The 23,332-nt window shown below is 38.5% G+C and overlaps 1 protein-coding gene across 2 annotated transcripts in view; it reads left to right on the forward strand.

Annotated features, from left to right (window-relative positions):
- The first annotated feature begins 253 nt into the window (after positions 1-253).
- The window catches only part of LOC109402227 (lachesin), a 525,383-nt gene continuing 502,304 nt past the window's right edge, over positions 254-23,332 (forward strand). For both annotated transcript variants that reach the window (XM_062845257.1, XM_062845259.1), the window contains exon 1: positions 254-1,198. The gene's annotated coding sequence lies outside the window, so the exon portion shown is untranslated. The remainder of the gene's footprint in view (positions 1,199-23,332) is intronic.

Consider the following 23,332-nt stretch of genomic DNA (forward strand, 5'->3'; position numbering starts at 1 on the left):
CTCTAGAACGATTACGAGCTAGCTCTAACCACAAGCTTCAAATCCATTCTGTTTGGTCTGGCACCCCTGTAGCATTCTGCCAAATGCAACAGGTCACCCCAAAACATCTGATTAGTCCCCAACCCCATTCGCGGGAAAAAAACGCCGGTTGTTGAGAGGATACCAGTTCTCTCTCGCTGTTGTTGTTCCTTCGGTTCCGAAGGAACGAACCCGCACGAACCCGAGCTGGACCGACACGAACGGCCACTGCCGACTGTTGCATGCTGCTGCTTGGAAGGACATCAGCATCAGCATCCGTGGCCGTCGCATCATCCCAGCTCAGTTAGTATACTTTCGGTTGGCAGCGCTGCGCTACTACTTATAGCCAACGCTCTCCTCGGTTTGGGGTCCTACCGCGTGCGAAGGGCTGTCGGTTTGTCGGTCGGTCGGTCTGTTCGATTTGGTTTGCTTTGGTTGAGCTTTTGGGTCCTCAGCGTGGATTTGTGGCATTCAGTCGGTTTCGTTACTTGACGTCGTTGAGATCTCGCGCGAGTCGCGACGCGCCGCCGTCGGTGATTGGTGATTCGAACTTTGACGTTGGGGAAAGACCTGCTAAGAGGAGTTGTGGGTGACTTTTTCGGGTTCTTCTAGTGAATGGAAACTCAACGCCGGAGTTGGGTGAACTCGAAGCGGAATAAATTAATTGAAATGGAAACCTGGTGAAGTGGCGTTAATAATGTAAAGGAGTGTCTTACTCTCGGTCCGGGTGCATTATTCACTGTCAGTTTGAAAAACGCTCGCTCGCTGTTGTGCAAGTGGAAGTGGAAGGAAAAAAAAATTCAAAAGTGCTTATCAAGCACCAGTCGTTGTTGTTGGTCGGTGATGATAAGGGATGACGGTGTTGTGTTGCTAGATTGTTTCCCAACAGTTTTTCTTCCGTTTCTCTTCCGGCTCTTGCTGTTAGCCGCGTCGTGTTGATGATTATTACTTTATAATGGAGAAGAAGTGGTGAGAAGTTGGCTCATTCTCGAGGCGGATGCTGGAAAGAAATTCCGGAAAGTGAATGGGAAGTTGAGGGTTTGAGTGAAAAGAAAAATGAATTATTGGATGAAGCTGAGAATATAAGTTGTGTTTCTCTGTGTCAAGTGGGGGAAAACAAGCGGAGGGAAAAACCCCGGTGAGCAGCAGCTGGTTCGTTGGCGTTATTGTGCAAGAAAAGGTAGGGCTGTTCGATGCAGAAAAAAAAAACGGCAAAGTAAATCAGAGAAGTGGAAAGCGTGAAAATTCGCTGCAATTGTAAAAGTCAAAAGGTTTTTCCAATGATTAAATAAACAACGATAGTGATTTTTTAGGTACCAAATATTTACAAATTCGTGTAGAATGAGCTTATATGATATACTTTGATTTTTTGTACAATATTTTGTATATTTTGTATCTACGATAAAAATAATAGTTATACACAAATTTTGAAAACTAATTGCGAAAACGTGCAAGTTTATTGAACATTTTTTTTATGAAAATCTGTATTTTCTTGCAGGCCGAACTTGGGAGAGCGATGTTTAAATTGAACCCCTGAATTCTGAGGGCCTTCAAATCAGAGAAGGTTCCTAACGCTAGTTTGAAAAAAAAGTTCTTTAAATAGCGCTTAATAAGCTCAATTCTTGCAGATCTGCTGATAGGTATACAGAGGCCCCTTCGTGATTATCAAGAGTTTTTGGAATGGGGCACATACACGTAGATAGCTAATTTGAAGTCCTATTATTAACAATTGCAAATGTACACTGTTTATTCAAGTACCGTGATTTCGGATGAAATTGATCACTTTTCGCAGTTTTTGATGCCTAATTGTTGAATATTTATCGATATGATGAAAACCAAAGTCGCACTTGTTTAAAAGCATTGATTAAATAAGTGCGACTTTGATTTTCATCAGTCAACGAGGTTGGAACATTTACTGCAAATCATTACATTATCATATGTATCATGTATCATAAATGTAATTTGAAATAAAAAATCAAAAATTTTACTTTTGGGGTGCAATTGATCAGTCAGTGAATTGACTTTGTATATGCTGAAAGTGGGGTCTCCAGTTAGCCTAGTGGTTAAGGTTATGGATCGCCAATCCGGAGACGGCGGGTTCCATTCCCGTTCCGGTCGGGAAAACTTTCTCGACTCCCTGGGCATAATGTATCATTCTCTCTCTCCCTTCTTGGCGTAACGTCCTCATTGGGACAAAGCCTGCTTCTCAGCTTAGTGTTCTATGAGCACTTCCACAGTTATTAACTGAGAGCTTCCTCTGCCAATGACCATTTTGCATGCGTATATCGTGTGGCAGGCACGAAGATACTCTATGCCCAAGGAAGTCAAGGAAATTTCCTTTACGAAAAGATCCTGGACCGACCGGGAATCGAACCCGTCACCCTCAGCATGGTCATGCTGAATACCCGTGCGTTTACCGCCTCGGCTATATGGGCCCTTATATAATGTATCATTGTACTTGCCAAAAAATGTACAAATTCATGCAGTGGCGGGCAAAGAAAGCCCTTAAATTGATAACTGTGGATGTGCTCTAAGAACACTAAGTTGGAGAGAGGCAGGCCAAGGTCCAATGCAAACGTTGAGCCTTAAAGAATAAGTTGTGCTGAAAATATTTTTCCACCTGAACTAATCACCCTTGAATGGGAAAAGCTCTTCAAAACTTTTACGAGTATAAAAAGACAATACACCGTCTTCAGCCAAAGGCTGCACAGACGGAACATTACATACACGAGACAACGGACAACACACTGAACACCCAGTGGCTCAAGTATACTAAATCTTTAGTTATTTAAGTTTGAAGTTTAATGGATCCTAAGAAAACGCCTGAACGTATGCAATTACCTTACTGATTGTGTGATTACTTCCGAAAAGTATGATTTTATGCATAAATTTGAATATTTGAAAAGCTTGTAATGACGAAATCGGGATCAGCGAATACTTGTCATCTAGAAACGTTCATTGGAATATTCATTACATGTGCGATACTGCTACAGTAAACCAAGTGTCTTTGACGTTCACCTGACTTGCGGAAACGTCTGGATGAATTCCAAGATGTTTTCGGAAACAATCAGTGGGTTGATTTTGGAGGAATTTTGGATGGCATTTTTGAAGGATTACTACAGTGCTATGAATAAGAGTACGTTAAGGATTTAAGCCAAGGAATCTTGAACAAAATTTGAAAGCAAAGGGATTTTTGAAAGAACGTATGATGAAATGGCTAGATGAAATAAAAAAAATCTTCACGACAATCCGTAATACATTGGAGAAATTTCTGCAGGAGGCCTTGGGGAAATTTCTGTTTGACCCCCTGAGGAAATTTCTGCAGAAATCCTGAGGGATGAAAGTGTTCATCCTTGTAGGGTTATCAGAAGGAAAACTTTGAGAAATTCCTGAACGAATCCTTGTAATGTGGCTTGAAAAAAAAAATCCTAGGAGAAAAAATTAAATCTTCACTGGGCTTTCTTGAAGGATTCTTGAACGAATTGCGAAAGAGGACTTGAAAAAATCGCCTAAGGAATCTTTGAACAATTTCCTACAGCAATTAATGGAGGAATTTATGTAGAAATACCAGCAGGTATAAATTAAAAAGTGCTTCAATAAATTCGTAAGAAATCCTTGAAAGGATTTCAAGGAAAACCATTTAAGGCATTGCAAAAGAAATTCTTGAAGAAATTTCTAAAAAAAATGTTGATGGAGTTCCTAAAGGAATCCCCTGGTAAATTGATAGAATTCATATATTTATCTTATTTTAATTTCTCAAGGAAAAGTCCTGAATGGCTTATTGGAGGAAATTCTTAAGCATTCCTAGCAAAAAAAAAAATCACTGCATCCTCTGGAGGAATTCTTATAGAATTTCTTGGAGGGATTTGTGTAAGAATCTCGAAAAAAAAATCTTGCAGAAGTGATTATGTAGATACATGAAGAAAACCTTGCGTGAAAGAAGTCCCGAAAGATTTCTTGTATGAAATTATTCGTCATGGAAGGTTAAGAATGAACAAATGAAAACAATTTAGGAAATTCTAAGAGAATCCTTTTATAAATTCTAAATGAATTTTTGAAGAAATCGTTAGAAACTTTATTGGATGTACCACTGAAGAAAAATTCCTGAAGGTAGTTTGGGAGGAATTTCTAAAGGCCTTTTTGAAGGAACTCCTTTAGAATTTTGAGAAACTTTGAAAGAATTCTTAAAGCGATAGCTTGAAAATTTATAAAATGATCTTCGGTATGATCCTTGGAGAAATTATTAAATAAATTGAACAAAGAATGCTTCTGCTTACTTCTTCTTCTTATTTATGGCTCTACGTCCACACTGGGACTACCTCGCTTCAACTGTGTTCTTTGAGCACTTCCGCAGTTATTAATTGAAGGGCTTTCTTTGCCTTCCATTGCATGAATTTGTACATTGTGAGGCAAGGGCAATGATACACTATGCCTAGGGAGTCGAGAGAATTTTTCCGACTGGAACGGGAACCGAATCCGCCGTCTCCGGATTGGCGATCCATAGCCTTAACCACTAGGCTAACGGGAACAAGGAATCCTTTATCCGATTGATGAAATCTTTGAAGAAGTTTTGATATAATTTTTGGATAATTTTTAAGAGATTTTTTTGAAGAAATGTTTAAGAAATCCTTGGAGAAATTCCCGCAGAAATTCTTGAAGCGATTCCTGAAGAATTGCCGATGGATATCCTCTATGAAATCTTAGCCTTGCATGAATCACTTAGGGGATGCTTCTAGGCATTCTTAAAGAATTCCTACAAATCCTGATTTTTGTGTTTTTGTTAAAAATGAGCACAAAATGATAACAAAAATTACGTAATCATCGATGCCGTAATTGCTTTGTTTTTGAATAGGACGAATTTGGTATTATAAGATTACTAAGGGCATGTTGACCCTACCAGACAGAGGAATCATTAATAAATCCTGGTGAAATTCTCGACTGAGATGCTTGATGGAAGCTTAGAATGTTTTTTTTTCAAAAGGTTTCTCGAAAGAATTTTGAAGGAGTCTTAATGCCTTATCAAAAATCATAATAGAAATTTATAGAAAAGTTCCCAGAGGAATGCTCGGAAAAATTCCTGAAGGAATCCTTGGGGAAACTTCTAGAGTTGATAGATATTAAAGAATTCGTTGGAGGAATTCATGAAGGATTTTCCGAAAAATTTCCTTCAGAACTCCAACAGAAGTTCCTCTGAGAATTTTCTTGAAGGAGCTTCTGTAAGAATCCTTGGAGATTAAAAGGAAATATTATCCAATGGGTTCTATGGAAATTTCTTGGAGGAATTTTAATATGCATCTCTTAGCAAAACCTTAGAGAAACTTCTTGTAGAATTCTTGCAGATTAAAAAAAGCGTCACAGTAACTTTTGAAGGAATCTTTGGAGGAATTTCTGAAGGAAACCTTGGAAAAATCTTGAGAAATCTTCAAGGGAACGCCAATACGAATGATCAATACTTAAGGAAATGCCTGCATCAATTCTTGGAGAAATATTTGAAATAGTATATGAGGGAATAATTGAAAAAAAAAACTCAAAGATTCTATGGAGAAATACTTAACTCCTGTGGAAAAATCTTTAAAGGAATATTTCGAGGATCTCCTGAAAGAAACCATGAAGCAATGTTAGAAGAAATTCTGGAAGGACTTTTCTTCCTCTGGCAGAATTCCGACGTAAATTCTTGGAAGAATATCTAGTTCCAAAAGAACCATTGAAGAATTTTTTTGTAGTATTTTTTTCTGGAATTTCTTAAGAATTATTAGAATGTCTCCAACGGATTCTTTTTGAATGATCTATTAGAACTTTTTCCGAAAATTGCTTCAGGAATTTCTTTAGAATTATCTTCAGAAAGTCTTTCAAGGATTCCTTTTCAAGTTTTCCTAAACTCCAGGGCCTGGAGATTTCTTCAGAAATTTTTATTAGATTCCTCTACAAATTTGTACAAGGAATTTTTAAAACAAAACTTTTATGGATTCGTTTTGAAAGTGCACCATGTATTCAGAAAACTCCAGGAATTTGATCTTAAAATCTTCCAAGTCTACTTTCAGAAGCTCCTCTAGTGGTTTCAACAAAAATTCTTCCAGGGATTATTTAAAAAATTTCTTCAAATTTTTCTTTAGACAATCCCTCGAAAATTTATCTAGACTTTTTTCATGTATTTTTTCAAGTAGATTTTTATTGGGTTTCTTTGAAACTCTGGCAGAGATTACTTTAAAAATTCTTCTAGGGAACCGTTCTTATAAATTTTCTCGACGATTTCTTACAGAATTTCTTAAGATTTTTTTTTATAAATTCTTTCAGTGGATCCTTCAGAAAATATTCTAGCTATTCCTTCAGAAATTCATGCAGGTATTTCGTCAACAAGTCCACTAGAGTTTTGTCCAGCAATGGGGCTAGGGATTCCGTATCAAATTCACATGGGAATGTGTGCTGGAATTTCTCCAAAAATTCATCCAGAAAATCCTGCAGGAGTTTTTCCCGAGATTCCTGCATTATTACTTTCAGTGACTCAGTTCTTAAAGAATTCGTATACCTACAGAGATACCTGTAAAAGTTCATACAAAAATTCCTTCAGGATTTCTTTCCCAAGAAATTTCTAAGGATAAATTGAAAAAAAACTCTCCACGAATAAGTGTAGAATTAGCTTTAAGTTAAAATACACATTAATAAAAAAAACTCTTCACGGATTTTTAATGATTTCTTTTAGAAATTTTTCCTATTATTTTCTACAGGAAAGTTTTTAAAAATATCTCATGATTTTTGTTTCTGAGGATCTTTACTGAAGCTTATCTAACCGCTTCCACAGGTATTTTTAAAGGAATTCATTCAGAAATACGTCCACAGATTGCTCCACAAATACTTCCAGTAAATCCAGCGAGAATATTATTAATCCAAGTTGTAACCCAAACAGACACGCTAAGCGGTCACTACGCCAGCGTGGGGCGCTTAAGCTATGACACGAAAAAGGTTAAAGGGATCTCCAGAATTTTCCTCAATATTTTTTTCTAGAAATTCCAACAAAGATTTCCCGTGGAGCTCCTCCAGTTTTTCCTGCAGGAAGTTCTCCAGTAAATTCTCCTGGGATTTATCTCGATCAAAAATTTTCAGGGATATATTCAGATATTTCCATAGAGATTAATGCAAGAGTACTTCCTTAGATTTCATCAGGGATTCCTTCCAAAATTCCTACTCCGACATTTCTTCAAAAATGTCTTCAGAAACTTATTTAGAACTTTAGTGAATTTTCGGAAACTTCAACCAGGTAAAAAAGTTCTTCTTTAGTTTTTTAATACCTCTGGAAATTTCTTTATAAATCCTACAGAGATTCCTTATAAAGATCTTCCAAAGGTTGCTCCAAGAATTCCTTTAGAAAATTCTTCAGGTATACCTGCAGGAATTGCATCAATTCTTATTTAGAGGATGGTCTCTAGGCTCCCTTAAAAACTCCTTAAAATACTGAGATTTTTCAGGAAGGATTCCTGGACAAAATTTCCTGAAGCAATTCCTAAAGCTATCTCTAGAGAATGAATACTAGGGAGAATTTCTGAAAAATATTCGATTTTCTTAAGGAATTCTTGGAAGAACTCCTGGTGACAACTGTGGAATAATCCTTAGAAGAATTACTTATACAATTTCTGAAGAGATTGACACACAAAAATCCCTGAAACTACTGAAGAAATTCCTAAAAAAATCTTTTTCTAAGAATCCTTGCAACCATACCTGAAAGAATTGTAGATCCTTTTGCAAGTATTCATAGAAGAATTTCTAGAAAAAAATCCTTGAAAAATGTCAAGGAATAGATTCTAGAGTCCTGCAGGAATCGCCGAGAAAATCTTTGGATAAAGCTTCACCGGAAAAACAAATCCGAAAGAATCCCTGAAGAAAGGTAATAATAAATCCATAGCAATCGCTGGAGGAGTATCTGCTGGAACTTCTACTAGAAGTCTTCTAGTGAAACCTCTGGAGAAACTTTGAGAACAATCGCTTGAGAATCTCCAACAAAAATGTTTGAAAAAGTTCCTCGAAAAATATGTTGTCATGTGAAAATTTTCTCCTTGATTTTCAAAAACAAAGGAAAAATGTAAAAGCTGGCTACGCCAAATATCTACAATAGAAGTTCTTGCTGAACTCATTCTACAATTAGAAGAGTTCTTGCTGAACTCATACACATAATTCTTGCATATATTGCCCGTTCGCGATTGTTATAAATCATTCGTGGAGGGGTTTCCTCGGTGTAATAACCCGAGTGTAATAATCAGTGCGTAACCCACTGATGCCCAATTTTTTTTAAAATTTTGATCTTAATACTATTTTTCGCCAACAGAAATCGATCTTAACATATTTCTGTCAGCGATTCTTTTTTATTAGAGATTGTGTGAATTTTAGACCTAGTTAACAGCTTACCGGGTAAAGAGATAGTCACTACAGCAAGCATGGACCTTACCAACAGAATTTACTGAGATTCCTCCAGGGGATTCATCAGGTATTTCTTCAAAATATCTTCCAGGAATTCCTCCAAGAATTCCTCTAGGGATTGTTCCAGAAATTCCTCCAGAGATGCCTCTAGAGTCTCCTTCAGGAATTTTCCCAGGGATTCCGCTGGGAATTTGTCCAAAAGTCCCTCCAGAGGCATTCCTCTAGGATTTCCTCCTAAGATTTCCCCAGTAATTGCTTCGGGATTCCTCTAAGAATTCATCCAGTGATTCTCCATGAATTTCTTCAGAAATTCCTAAACAGATTTCTACAGAAATTTCTCAGCATTTTTCTAGGGATTTATTCAGGAATTCTCCCAGGAATTCATCCAGGGATTTCTTAAGGATTTCTACCAGAGATTCCTCCAGGAATTAATCCAGGAGTTTCTCCAGGGAGTCTTTCAGGAATTCGTCCAGGGATTTCTCCAGAGCTTCATCTAAGGATTGCTTCGGGAGTTCTTCCAGAGATTCCTGTCAGAGTTCCTTTAGAGATTCCTTCAAGGATTCCTCTAGGAATAATTTCAGGGATTGCTCCAGGCATTTGTCCAAGAATTTCTCCAGGGATGAATTCAAGAAATCCACTTCAGAAATTCCTTTAGAGATTCCTCCAAGAATTGTTCTAGCGATTTCTCCAGGAAATTCATCCAGGTTAACTTTCAGAAATTCCTTCAAGAGTTTCCCCTCCTCCAGAAATTTTTCTCGGAATCTTTTCAAATATTTATTCAGGGGTTCCTTCAGAAATTTCAGAATCCTTCAATCAACTCCAGGGATGGACCCAAGTATTTGTCCAGGAGTACCTGAAGTTTTTTTTTAAATTACTTCAAGGATTTCTAGAGGAATTGCACCAGCGATTTGTTTTGGAATTCTGTAAGATGGTCGAGGCCAGTTAAACTAATCGAAACATCCGGATAATCTGGCAAAACTAAGTTTTCATTATTTTTTAGCCGAAAAAACTCGATGAATCACTAACACAAAGATAATTTTAGAAGGATCCATACAGGAGCCAGGAAATGCTCCGAAAAGTCATTAAGGAATTCTTTCACAATTATCTCCAAGAAATCTTTTGTGAGTTTATCCAGAGATTCGTTCAGGATTCAGGAATCCATCCATAAATTCCTTCAAGGAAACTCTCTGCCGCTCCCGCAAGGTATTTCCTTTAGAAATTCGTACTGCAATTCTTTCAAGAATAAATATGCCCTGCTATTCTTCGTTTTTTTCCAAGAACTTCAAAACCTCAATACATTGATTTTTCAGGAACTTTTCCAGAGATTTCTCTAGGTGTATTTCCAGGGATGGTTTGAGGGCGTCCCCTTAAAAAGTTTTTTATGAGATTTTTCCAAAAACTTGTCAAGGGACTCCTTTTGAAATTGCTCTGGGAATGCCTCAAGGGTTCCCCCCTGTTCAAGGACTTATCTTAAATTTCACCAGGGATTTCCTTCCAAATTTTGGGTAGGGATTTCTCCAGAAATTCCTCCAAGAAGTTGCCTCAAAATTTTCCTGGAGGATTCCGCTAGGGTTTCCTCCCGGAATTTCTTAAAGAAATGCACTACGAATTCCTCTAGGATTTCCTTTTTAAATTCCTCTAAAAATATGTTTTGAATGCTCGTTTTTAGACCTATGTTACTTAGAAAAAACCTAGAATAATCCACCTAGTGGTGATAGTGCCTTTCTCGTACAATATGTACTCATTATCTTCCCATCGACGTAGCCAAAGTGCTCTGGGGTTCTGAAAATAATGGATTTGATGTGTCACATGCATAGATTTCGTTCGTATTTAGATCTGATCACATCCGGCGGGAACACTACTGGTAGTCTCAAATGTGATTTGAAAAAGTTTCCTTGCTATCTGTTCATAAGATTTATGAAAGCTGCGATTCGATGTGGCTTATGCATGGGTTTGGTTACATCTGAAAACATCTGGCGGGAAACCCGGAAGCGGTTCAGGAACACTATCGGTTGTTTTAAATGTGGCCTTAGTCCATTTTTTTTGCAAACCGATTTTATAATCCTAAAAAGGCCGTGGTTTGATGTATTGCATGCATGGGTTTGATTCACTTTTTGCACTGATCTCTTCCGAAGAGTCCTGGATCTGGATCTGGTTCCAAAACAGTACCGGCAGTCTTAAATGTGGTCTGAGACTATTTTCATGCTAACTGTTCATTGGGTTTTTGATAAAGCCGCTATTTGATGTGCCACATGCATGGGTATGGTTCACATTTACATTTGGCCATTTTCGGCGGGACATCCTAAACCGGCTCCGGGACACTACTAATCGTTCATTAGGTTTTCTAAAAACGCTGCTGTTCAACGCTCCTAAAATGCTAGAATTTTCGCACCAAGGTGGCGTAGTGTACGTTCTGTGTGCCTGTCTGGGTCATATTGACTCCAAAATCCTACTATAATTAATGTACCGCATGTATGGATTTTGTTCAATTTTAAATTCTACCTCTTCTGGCGGCAAACCCAAAACCGGTTCCGAGAAAGTACCCATTGTTTTAAATATGATATGAGACTAGTTTCTTGCTAACTGTTCATCAGGTGTCCTAAAAAGCCGTGAATTGGTGTGTTGCATGCATGAATTCAGTTCATGTTTACAACTCACCGATTCCGGCGGGACACCCGGAAATGGCTCTGGAACACTATCGGTAGTCTTCAATGTGATCTGAGACTAATTTCTAGTAGACCGTTCATCAGGTTATCGAAGAAGGTGCTATTTGATGTGTCACATGCATGGGTTTGGATCACATTTACATTTGGCCACTTCATGCGGGACACCCGAAACCGGTTCCGGGACACTACCAATCCACATCAATAATTATGTTCCTATGTATTTGCTCTCTCCTGTCACGGTCGCCATATCGTGGCTTCTCAATGATTGATTTTGAAATACTCCTTGTTTTTTTTCTCAACCGATTTTCATCTAACTGCAAGTTTATGTGCCCTTTCAATAAACTACCACTGCAAAACTCGCGCCCAGAAAGGTGCGGAAATGCAACGGATCGCGAGGAGCCTTATTGCCGAGCTTCGTTACTATGAGCACAGACGAAGTAGCTATCGTCTGCTGGATGAGTTTCAATTGTCGGGTACGTGTGCCTTAGCAGGAAATTGTATCGCCGTTGGTTGGCTAGCAGCAGCAGCGGTGGTGGTATTCGGAAATTTTATTTTCTACTGCTCCCTTCTGCCGCCACACGTTGTTCATGATAATAAATGAAATTTGATGTCCTATCATCAATCTTAATCACAAAGAAATTATGGTGCCTGGCCGGTACTTGTCCGAGGTACGGCTACTATTTACAACTAAAAGGAATCCCCCGTGGAGTTGAGATTCTTCACCGTTCGTTCTCTGAGGGTGTGTAAATTGTGTAAATTCCAACGAACAAGAGTAGTGAGCGCCATTGTTTGAGTCCCCCTTTTCATGCTGAACAGCATGATGTAGCGCCATCGCATCGGCACAACAACAATGAAGTGGGCGGACAGTCACTTTTCCCGGAAGTGCATAATACAATTAGCTCAAATTTTCGGAATCAATTGCAATTATGTAGCAAATTGGATCGTCAAGTTACCCGCTTTGCACCGGACAAGTGGCTTTTTGGCTTTTGCATTTCGATTACATTGTCCACGAGGGATATGGGTCAGTTGGGATCAATTAAAGCAATTTAAAGTATTTTGTTACAACAGGTAATGGTAGTGTATAATGTAGTTTACACGTGATACAGCAACGGGCAACAGAAAACTTAATCAAGGATCAAGCAAAATACCTCTCCGGAAATATTGTTTTTGAGCGATTTCCTTTATATTGCATGATTATGATTTATCATTAAAACCGTATGAGGAACCACTGCTGTACTATTTAACATAGTTTTTGACGCACCCTTTTTTCCTTCAATTTGTTCTAAATCAGTAAAGAAAAATCCCGATTCAAACGTGTCAAGTGAATTAAAATCGGTTAATTAATTATTCTTGACACGGTTGGATCGGGATTTTCCTCTACTTCTGATCTACAATAACGGGTTGGAGTGGATAAGTAGCTCCAAAGATATTCCGGACTTCGTTCAGGTGAAAGGTTATCTTAGACCAGAGAACTCCAAAAGTTTTCATCAGCTTAATGAATTTCACATTATTTCTAGGCTGTTTATCCAACAATCACTCGGTAAAAGGTTAAGGCAATATTCGGAAGCCTTCATGAACTCTCTGGACCATGCGGTGGCTACGTGCCATTACAAGGACAACCTTTCTGTGTGGAACCGTTTGGCCATGATTAGAAGCCATGCCCCTCGGGGATGTGGACAATTACCGACCCGAACCAAACCCAAACACATTTCTATGTAGTGCTGCTTGACCATGACCATGTCCCTGGAGGATTATGCCGCTGGCCGTGCCGTGTTATCTGACCATGCTACCGTTCCAAGTAACATTTTGATGACCAATTACTCTTGTGGAGGTTTTGAAAACCGTCATGAAACCATATACTTTTTATTTAAGTTTTATCATGGTTTTAAGAACCTCTTCTAGTCTATTTGACTAAAAAATGTTACTTGGGCTGGTTTTGTGACTCATTTTTGGAAATATCAGACCCCCCTCCCCCTACACAGACTTTTCTTTTCAGAAAATTTCCGAAATTTGTATGAACCGTAGACTTTTACCAGAAACAACCGCCCTCCCTCCTTTTCAGAGCCTACATGGTTTATGGAGAGATTCCTACAAATAGCTCTCGAAATTTCTTCTGGATTCTTTTATGGGTTCTCTCGCAATGTTCTTCTCTGAATTCCTGGAATTCCCCTCGATTTTTTTTCACAAAACCTCTCATAATGTGTCCCAGAGTTTTGGACCTTTTTCGAATCTCGAGGATTATCTCATAGAATGCCTCCCGGGATTTGTTATACTTCCTCCAGGGTTTTTTTTTGTGTATTTCCTTTCGAGATTTATAGTCATTGCAACATTTTTAAAAATATTTCTTTTATTGAACTCATCCATAGTTGCTTCATGTTTTAGAAACTATGTTTTTTACTAGGAATTTTTGTTTGTTCTAGGAATACCTAACTCTTGTAATTTCTTTCAGAATTTCTCCCAAGATGTTTCTACCAGTAAGTCGGTTTCAGAGGTATGTTCTCCTCCCTTTGGGAAATTTACGCCATGCGCCAAAGAAATTCCTCTGCTAGGGATTCCTCCTCGGGTTTTTTCCTGGATTTCACTCGGAGCTCCTCTTAGGATGTCATATTTCCTAAAATTTTGCCGGTTGTATCCTTCGAAAGACATTTTGGATATATTTCTGAAGGAATCCCGAAAAAATTCTAGAGTACAGGAAAATTATGAAAAAATGTGGGACGAAATGCTAGAGAAGCCCTAGGGGAAATCGTGTAATTCCGGAAGTTCCGCAATATCAATTGAAGTTTTTGTAATTCTGTACTGAATTCCTGGAGGCACTCAGGCAAAAATTTCTAGAGAATTTTCCGGTGGGATCCTTGAAGGAATTCCTGGAAGTATTTCTGGAGGGATTCCTGAAGCAATATTTGGAAGAATTTATGGAGGAATTCCTGGAGGAAACTCTGGAGGATGTTTTGAGTAATTTCTGGAGACATGCATGGGTGAATCCTAGAAGGAATTCCTCAAGAAATTCCTGAAAAATCCTGGAGGAACCCATTGAGGAAACCCTGTAGGAATTTTTCGAGGAATTCCTGAATGAATTCCTGAATGAGTTAACCCTTTGGAGCCGAACAGTTTCGCCACTGCTGCCGCAACCTCGCTGGCCTCGAATACGTTTATTATGCTTGGTTTCATCGCCGGGGTCATATTGACTCCACAGGCTCCAAAGGGTTGAAGGAAAAAAGTCTTTAGGGTTTTCTGGAGGAATCCGTGGAAGAATTCCTGGTGGAATTCCTGAAGGAATCCTTAGAGGAATCTGGGAAGAATTCTGGCATATATTCCTAGAGGATTTTCTGGAGAAATACCTGGAAGAATCCCTATAGGAATTCCTGGAGGAATTACGGGAGAAACTACGAGAGGAATTTCTGGATAAATACTTGAGGCTTCCGGGAGGAATTCTTGGAGGAATGTCTGGAGAAACTCCTCGAGGAATTTCTGAAGCAAATCCTGGAGGAATTTGTGGAGGAATTTCCGAAGAAATTCATTGATGATTCCCTAGAAAAATTCCTGAAGACATTTCTGTTAGAATCCCTGGAGAAATTTGTCGAGGAATTCCTGGAAGAGTTCCGGGAGAAGCTCCTTCAGGATTTTTTGGATGAATCCCTAAGAAAATTCCTGGAGCAATTCTTGGAGGAATTCCTGGAGCAATTCCTGGAGGAATTCCTGGAGGTAATTCTGGAGGAATTCCTGAAGGAATTTCTCCTGGAACCCTTCTGACCAGGAGGGTCCATTCCTCGAAGAATTTCTCTAGGTCTACCAAGTTTCAGTAATTCCTCCAAAACCTCCTTCATGAATTTATCAAGGAATTCTTTCATTATATCCTCCGAAAGGTTCTTCTGAAATTCCAGCAGAAATACCACCAGGAGCTCCTCCAGGGATTCCTCCAGAAAATTTTCTAAAAATTTTCGTCAAGACATTTCTTCGGGACCCTCCATGAACGCCTCAAAAAAATTTTTCAGAGGCTTTCTGTAGGAATTCTGGCAAAAATTTTCAGAGGATTTTTTGGAGGAAAACCTGAAGGAATTCCTGGACAAATTTCTGGAAGTGTTTCTGAAGGAACTTTTGGAAAGGTTTATAGATGGCCCCGAAGAAATTACTGGACGATTTATGTTAAGAGACTTTTCTGGAGGAATCCCTGGAGGAGTTCCTGGTCGTATTTCTGCAGGAATCTATGAATGAACTTTTGGAGTAGTTTATGAAGGTTTTGGAGGTAATAAATAATGAATCATGTACTTGCTATTCCTGGAGGAATTCCTCGAGGGATTTCGGGAAGAATTCCTGGAAGGTTGCAGGAGATTTACCTTGAAAAATTCCTCCAGAATTACCTCCAGGAATTCCTCCAGGGATTGCTCAAGGGATTCTCCCATGGATTCATCCAGAAAATTTTCTAGAAATTTCTGCCAGAATTCCTCCAAGATTTCCACCCCTCCACGGATTTCTCCAGAAAATCTTGAAGGAGCTTCTCCCGGAACTCTCCCAGGAATTCCTCGAGAAATTTCTTTAGGGATTCTTCCAGGAATTTCTTCAGGAATTTTTCCAGGGATTCATCAATGAATTTCTTAAGAAATTCCATGAATTCCTCCTAATGTTGCTTCAGGAAGTCCTCCAGGGATTGCTCCAGGATTCCAAAATTCCAAGGGAAAATCCTCTAAAAATTTCTGCCTGAATGCCTCCAAAATATCCTCTAGGGATTCCTTCAGGAATTCCTCAACGGATTCCTCTAAAAATCCTAGAGGAATTTCTCCCGGAACTCATCCAGGAATTCCTGGAGGAATTCCAACAGGGATTCCTTCATGGATTCCTCTAGGAATATCTCCAGGAATTTCTTCAGGAATAAATAATTCTCTTGGAATATCTCGAGAAATTCCTCTAGGCATTCCTACAGGAATTTCTCCAGGATTTTTTTAGGAATTTCTTCAGGAATCCCTCCATGGACATCTTGAGCATGAACATCTTCAGAAATTCCTCATCAATTCCTCCAGAAATTCATCCAGATGGGATTTTTTTTAGAATCGAAAAATGGCCATTTCTATCGGAGATTCCAAAGTCCCCAGAACCTGTTCCGTGGCCACCTGATGACCGGTTGACCTAATCTAAAACATGCTGTTTTCCAGTCGAAATTATGATGATATGGTAATATTATGGATCATGCCACACTTAGATCCACCCCGCAGAAAAGAGGGGAGGGCCATAGGGGGATCCCCGCCAAATAATTGTCAAGATACACTTTTACCCTTGATGATACTTCAAACCGAATGAAATTTGGTGCCCTAGTTTCGAGGAACGAGCCATTTGAAGTCAGAAAGAATTGTCCCGGGTGGTTTGGAAGAATTTTAAGAAGAAACCCTTAAGAAATTGAGAAATTCTAGAAAAATCCGGAATTAACTTTGGAGATACAGGGGGTGGCCAGAATCTTTGGGATAGGCAAAAAAAAATTCTATCACAAAAAAGTTCAACAAGCTGTAACTTTTCATTGAGTGCATCAAAAATTCTCAAATTTTGACTGTTTGTCGTCAACAAATTTGTAAACTGTCATATCTCCAATACCAGTGAATTGAATTTAATGAAATTTTGAGCATTCATCGACAATATTTTGATACTTGATACGACGTTATAAAATATAATATTTTTTCCACGACGAATACAATTGTACCGGTTCGACGTATTCGCCCATATAGAGGAAAATGAGTCAAATTTACAACACCACACAAAAAAAAAATACTAAATGTGTTCTTCCTTTAATCCAAGCAGGCTCTCATATATCTTATTAAATCTTCGGATAACACAACAGAAATGTAATGACATTGATGTAAAAAAATAACATTTCTTCGAGAAAGATCCTAAAAATTGACAACCCATCAACTTTTTCCAACGTTCAAAAAGTGCCTATTTTTTGAAGACTTTCGAAACACTTATATATTTTGGATAAACGTTCAAAATTTCCTTTAACTCGATTTACTGGTTTCCGAGATATGATAGTTCAAAAATTTGTTAATGAACAGTCAAAATTTGAGAATTTTTGATGCACTTTACGAAAAGTTACAGCTTATTGATATTTTTTTGCGAGAATTAAAAAAGTAACCAATCTCAAACATTTTGGCCATCCTCTGTAAGTTTAGGAGGCATACTAGAAGAGATACTGGGATGAGCTCCGAAAATAGTTTTAAAATTCCTAGCTGGATTCATGCCTTCATAGAAGAATCCCGGAAAGAATTTTGAAAGCGCAATTCCAAAGAAATTTTAGAAAAAAAAAACTTGAAAGCATTATCAGGAAAAATCGCAGGAGGAACTGTGGGAGAAATTTTATATTAATCCTTTGCAGAAATCCTGGGAAAATCTGCTGAAGAAATCGTGGGAGTTTTTCTCAATGTATCTCAAATCATAGTCCCTTTTAAGATTCATCCAGATTTCGACCATTTTTTTTTGTGGGATTTCTATTGCAGTTCATCTCGTTTTTTTTTCAAATATTTGTGTTCTCTAGATTTTTTTTCGGGATTCTTACAAACATGTTGCCAACACATTACGTATTGGAGAATTCTGCTTGTATTCTTAAAAAAAAATCTCCAAAAACTTTTCCAAGTAACACTTTCGGTATTCCCCGCACGAGAGCAAATGAAATTGTGAGATAAATTTTGAAAAAAAAAAAAACAATATCGGAGAGGAACGCTGGGAATAACTCTGAAAGAAATTCGAGAAACCCTTTGAAAAGTTCAAAACACTAACATGGAAGGGTTGAAAAACACCAAGAGAAATCTACACTGGGAATAATAGAAACATAATAGCAAGAGGAATTCTGAAGTAGTTCTACGAAGCAACGATGTTGAAAATTACAGAAAAAAACCAGAGATAATTTCCGAGAAGAATTCCAGAAGAGATTTCTGGAGGAAATAAAGAAAATCCTGAAGGAGCTCAGGAGGCAAGCACAGGATCTATTTTGAAGAAATTTTAGGATGAACTTTGGAAAGAACTCTGTGAGAAATCCACTGAGAGAAAAAATCCACGGATGTGTTCTTGGAGAATTTCCAGAAATTGTAGATATAACTTCAAGAGAAATCTGTAAGGAAACGGGATTGTAACATAAGGCTGAATTTCAAAAGGCTGAATGCACAAAAGGCTGAATAGGAAAGGCTGAAATAAAAAAAAAGTGTAACATAAGGCTGAAATTACGAAAGACTGAACATTGAAAAGGCTGAAAAAAAAAACGAAAATGCATATAAAAGTTACAGCACTTCTTTCCTTTCTTAGAGTAACGCCCGAACTGAGATCGAGCCTGCTTCTCAGCGTTGGCATATCGTGTAACAGGCGCGAAGATGCTCAATGACAAAGGGAGTCAAGAAAATTCTCTTAATGAAAAGTTCTTGGTCGGAACGTGAAACGTACGCGTAACCCTCAGCATGGGCCCTAGTTTCGAAACTGAGCTTATAGTGAAAAAGCTAATGGTGCATACCAACAAACACAAAAAAGACACTGATAATATTCATATCGTTAATTTATTCTTCTTTAAACATGAGCTATTCTTTCGAGTCATGTTGTTTTGGAGATTGTTGTCATTAGACCTACTAAAACAATATCATCACAGATTTTCCATTTTTTGAAATATATGCTATTCTCTAGAAAAATACTGTCTTATTAATGTAGGCGTTCAATAATTCATAGCATTATGGCCAGTCGTAAAATTTCTGATTCAGAACTTAGTAACTGCAGCATGTTTCCCCAAAATGGCTTAGATTGACCAACCATGAACTAGGAACGGTAAGACGGTCAATCGCCAAGCTAAAGCAAAACCAATGCAGGTGCCACGATTGGGTAGTGGGTAATCAACTGATGTAAATTTTAAAATAGATCGTAAAATCAATGAGCGTATGTAACTTTTCTCAATTAGAGTGATGTGTTTGTCTGAGTTTGATGCATTCAGCCTTCTGTAATTTCAGTCTTTTGTGTTTCAGCCTTTTGTTATTTCAGCCTTTCGTAACTCAGCCTTTTGTACGTAACCCAAGGAAACTGCTGGAGAAATTCCCGGTGTAACTCTAAGAACGCTGGCGTTGAAAATTCATGAAGCTTGGTAGGTTGCACGTTAGGGATTGGCTCAGGTCTGGTGTTACATCTCTGGAGACATAACCTCTACTCTGGAACGTTGACAAACCGTTTCACAAAGAAAGTTTGTCCTTTTTTCATTATGGAAATGTTTTTGACTTCATTGGGCATATGATGTTTTCGTGCCTGCCACGCTATAAACACATGCAAAATGGTTTTTGGCAGGGTATGTTCTCAGTTAGTAACTGTAGAAGTATTAATAGTACACTAAGCTATGATGCTAACTTTATTCAAGTCGGAACTTCACGAAGATTGAAGATTGTTTATTTTTAAATTATTTTATTTTTTATTTTTATTTTTTTTAAATTTTTTTATCTGTATTAACGAGATTTTTAGCCCTGAGGTAGTTCATCTCGGGACCCAAGCTGTACTTCTCTTCCGAAGGAAGAACTCACATTTTTGCGAGTTTGTCGGGAGTGGGATTCGATCCCAGGTCCTCGGCGTGATTTTAAATTATTATTAAGCATGATCTTCAATCGAAGTTATAACCGCAAATATAAAATGTCACAAAACATTTTTAAAGTCCAAATTTAATCCCAAACCGTGACAATGAACTTTTCCCCTTCGAAAGCGATAATCCTCTGGCGACATTGAAGCCCACCCTTGTTAAAGAATGTTGGACTGCCAAAACTTTTCCCCCAGAACGTGATCCTATATTTCACCAAAAAAAAAAGGAAAACGAAAGACCGTGTTCATTTTCTCCTCCGTAAGTTACCATTTCCAGAAATACCAGACGCGACCGACGACGAAGTCTTGAACGGTTGTTGTTCTTCTTCTACTACGCCTGATGCCTCCAGATGTGAAATGTCTGCCCAACAGTCGCACCCCAAACTCTTGGCACCACCACATCACCACCGTCAGGCAGGACCCCTGAAATTGTTGGCGCGGCAGCGGGGGAAAAGTTTCCAGTTTTATTACCCCAGATGAGTGATTTTATTCTTTTGCCGTTGCGGGAGCAACCGTTTCGGAGGGGGTGAATTGTACGCAGCAGTAGGGGCGGTGGAAACGCGATGGAAATGGAACGAAGGGAAGGTCTTCTTTTCGCGGCTCCAATAAATGAATCGATTTTGTTTATGGTCTTTTATTATTGGTATCATAATGGCAAACGTGGCATTTAACGCTTTCGCTGCGATCGATTCCTAATGGTGATGATGACGCAACCAAACGGGATGCCCCTCTGCTTAGAACGGTTGAAGTTTCTTGAAGAAATTGCGTGTGGTGTAACTGAATTTTATGGTGTCCGGCCATTTGGCCAAATGCCGTTTGGCTGAATGCCGTTTGGCCGAAAATGAATGATGAACCCGGAATCGAATTACAGCTCGGCTGGAGCATACTTTGTCTGTTTCATTCTTCATCACTTTTAGCCTAATTTACAGCTCTATTGTCCACTGTGGCACAACTTGAGTGACTAAAACTTGCAGCTACATACACATATGACACATTCCACGCACTTCTACGCCAAGGGTGTGAAATTTCAAAGTGATTGTTTTGCCCCAAACTTTCCAGCATATGAAAAAGGGTAGATTCAATCTTAGGAAAACCAATTGTTTTACTTAAAATTTGACTGGTAACGTATTTAAATAGCTAGGTGAAGTAATAGAATTTTATGTAAGAAAAATGAAATTTGTCATTGATAATTGTCAAATATGCCTGCTTGCATGTTAAAGTTCGCAAACATTACACCTTTTTTTTTCTTAATATAGTATAATAATGTATATTTTATACACCGAAAGAAAACTTTTCATAAAAATGGGTTTTGATATGTTTTAAGCACTTTTTGCAATAGCCGCAATTTAATGGTGTCCCGTTACGAAAATAGCACATTTGTTGTAATAACGAATTTATTACGAACTTTAGAAAAATGATTTTCAGGATTCTCTTAGTACTCGTGGAGACCTTTCTTCCAACATATGGGTTACTTTGATCGACGCGTTATCTTAGGCGTTAAAATGGGTACGTAGAAATGGTGTCCCGTTACGGAAATTTTAAAGGCATTCATAAGTGGATAAATAAGCTTGGTTTGATCAAATATTTAACCAAAAATCTGTAGCCATGATGAAATGATAATGTAGGGTGTATATATTTTCATTATTCTTCTTGGTGTAACGCCCCTACTGAAACAAAGCCCGCTTCTCAGCTCTACGAAAACTACGTAAACAAAGGGCAGGTATTCTGGTGGATCAGTATAAAAAGTGATATTTAATTAAGTTTTGTGGTGATAGCATACTCTTTAAATGCTTTAACCTTTTTAGCATGTCCTATGAATTACCACTATGATGAATAAAAAGGTTTATGGAATCACACAACGTTCAAAACTTGAAGATCCCGAAGCATGGTTGGCATCCATAATTTACTTTTATGACTACAAACATATTTTGAAGCTTATGTTCTTATTGAAAAAAAAAATATAAAATGCATCACGAAAATGGCGTTGCATTACTTTTTGTGACTACACAAATTAGTAACCATTGATTGAAAGTCTAGCGACCTCCCTCTTGCCGTTTTGATTGTCAATCTTTTTTTCTTCTACGTTTGTTTGTATGGTTACTGGTTGTGGTTAGCTAAATATCAACGGAAAGCCCCCAAAATCCCATCCCTTCAAAAAAAAAAAGTTCTCTCTAATCTCGACCAAACGGCGAGTTGGACGGTTCACCAAAACTAACATAGTAGAGAAAAAAAATCCCCTTAAAATTGTAAAATTTTTTTCAAATGAAATTGGCTCCTTTATTCCCAAGGCACATGAGCCTTCAAAAAAGGATTAAAGCAACATGCGACATATGCTTGAAAAGACTGTATTGGAAGCATGTACTATAGATATCATTGAATCTTCTTCTGATCATTATAATGTAGAATGTGGAAAAAACAGCGAAGATAGATACGTCGCACAACCATAGTTTTGGAGATACAATTAACCTTCACGTACCCGACCCCCGACAACTCATTTTCAAAATGCTGGCATTTCGTCAATTTTCATTCGATTTTTTCCTAAGTCGCCCTCGACCCATCATAAATTGGTGCACATTTATTACACCAAAATGGCCATGCAGTATCTGGAACCATACCGGAGATATTCCGGATTGTACTGGGGTCAGGAGGTGGGGAAGGGGTCTGTTTTGTCAAATGGCTAAAAGTGATTATTTCGTGTGTGTGTGTGTGTGTGTGTGTGTGTGTGTGTGTGTGTGTGTGTGTGTGTGTGTGTGTGTGTGTGTGTGTGTGTGTGTGTGTGTGTGTGTGTGTGTGTGTGTGTGTGTGTGTGTGTGTGTGTGTGTGTGTGTGTGTGTGTGTGTGTGTCTGTGTGTGTGTGTGTGTGTGTGTGTGTGTGTGTGTGTGTGTGTTGTGTTGTGTTTTAGAGGCTCATGCGGAACCTGCTTCAGGTGTTACGGAGTGGCCATATCAGTTGATACATACTTAAGTCAATTTTTTCTATCCCATTCTTTCGAAATCATGAAGATTGATACCTCACTCGGCATGTTTTGGTTGCAAACTAGAAATGTTCCCGATGACACCCCTGTGAAACCTGTGCTATATGTTCCGGGGTGGCCATATTAGTTGATACATACTTCAGTCTATCGTTTCTGACTCAGTCATTCGAAATCATAAAGATTGATATGTCACACGGCATGTTTAGGTTCAAAACCAGAAGTGTCCCCAATGAGGCCCCGCGGAACCTGTCACGGGGATCCGGATGGGTCAACTTATTCAAATCTGGTTATAGCAGTTGTGTTTCACTGTTCGCAACAAAAATATCTCGGAAAATCGATGGCTCAAACACACCAACACACGAAAGAATCACTTTTAGTTATTTTGACAACCTCCTGACCCCAGCACAATCCGGAATATCTCCGGAATGGTTCCGGATATTGCATGGCCACTTGAGTATAATAAACTAGCACCAATTTACGATTAGTTAAGGGCGATTCCAAAAAAATCGGATAAAAATTGACGAAGTGCCAGCATTTTTAAAATGAGTTGTCGGGGGTCGGATACGTGAAGGTTAAATAAACCTCGAAACAGGTTCCCCAGGACCCATTCCGATGGCCACCATAGGGCCAGAGTGGGTTTGAAAGCCTATTTGTGTCCTGCCGGACAGCTACCATCTGTCTGAAAAACAT

The sequence above is a fragment of the Aedes albopictus genome, chromosome 1 (assembly GCF_035046485.1).
Source record: "Aedes albopictus strain Foshan chromosome 1, AalbF5, whole genome shotgun sequence".
NCBI lineage: Eukaryota > Metazoa > Arthropoda > Insecta > Diptera > Culicidae > Aedes > Aedes albopictus.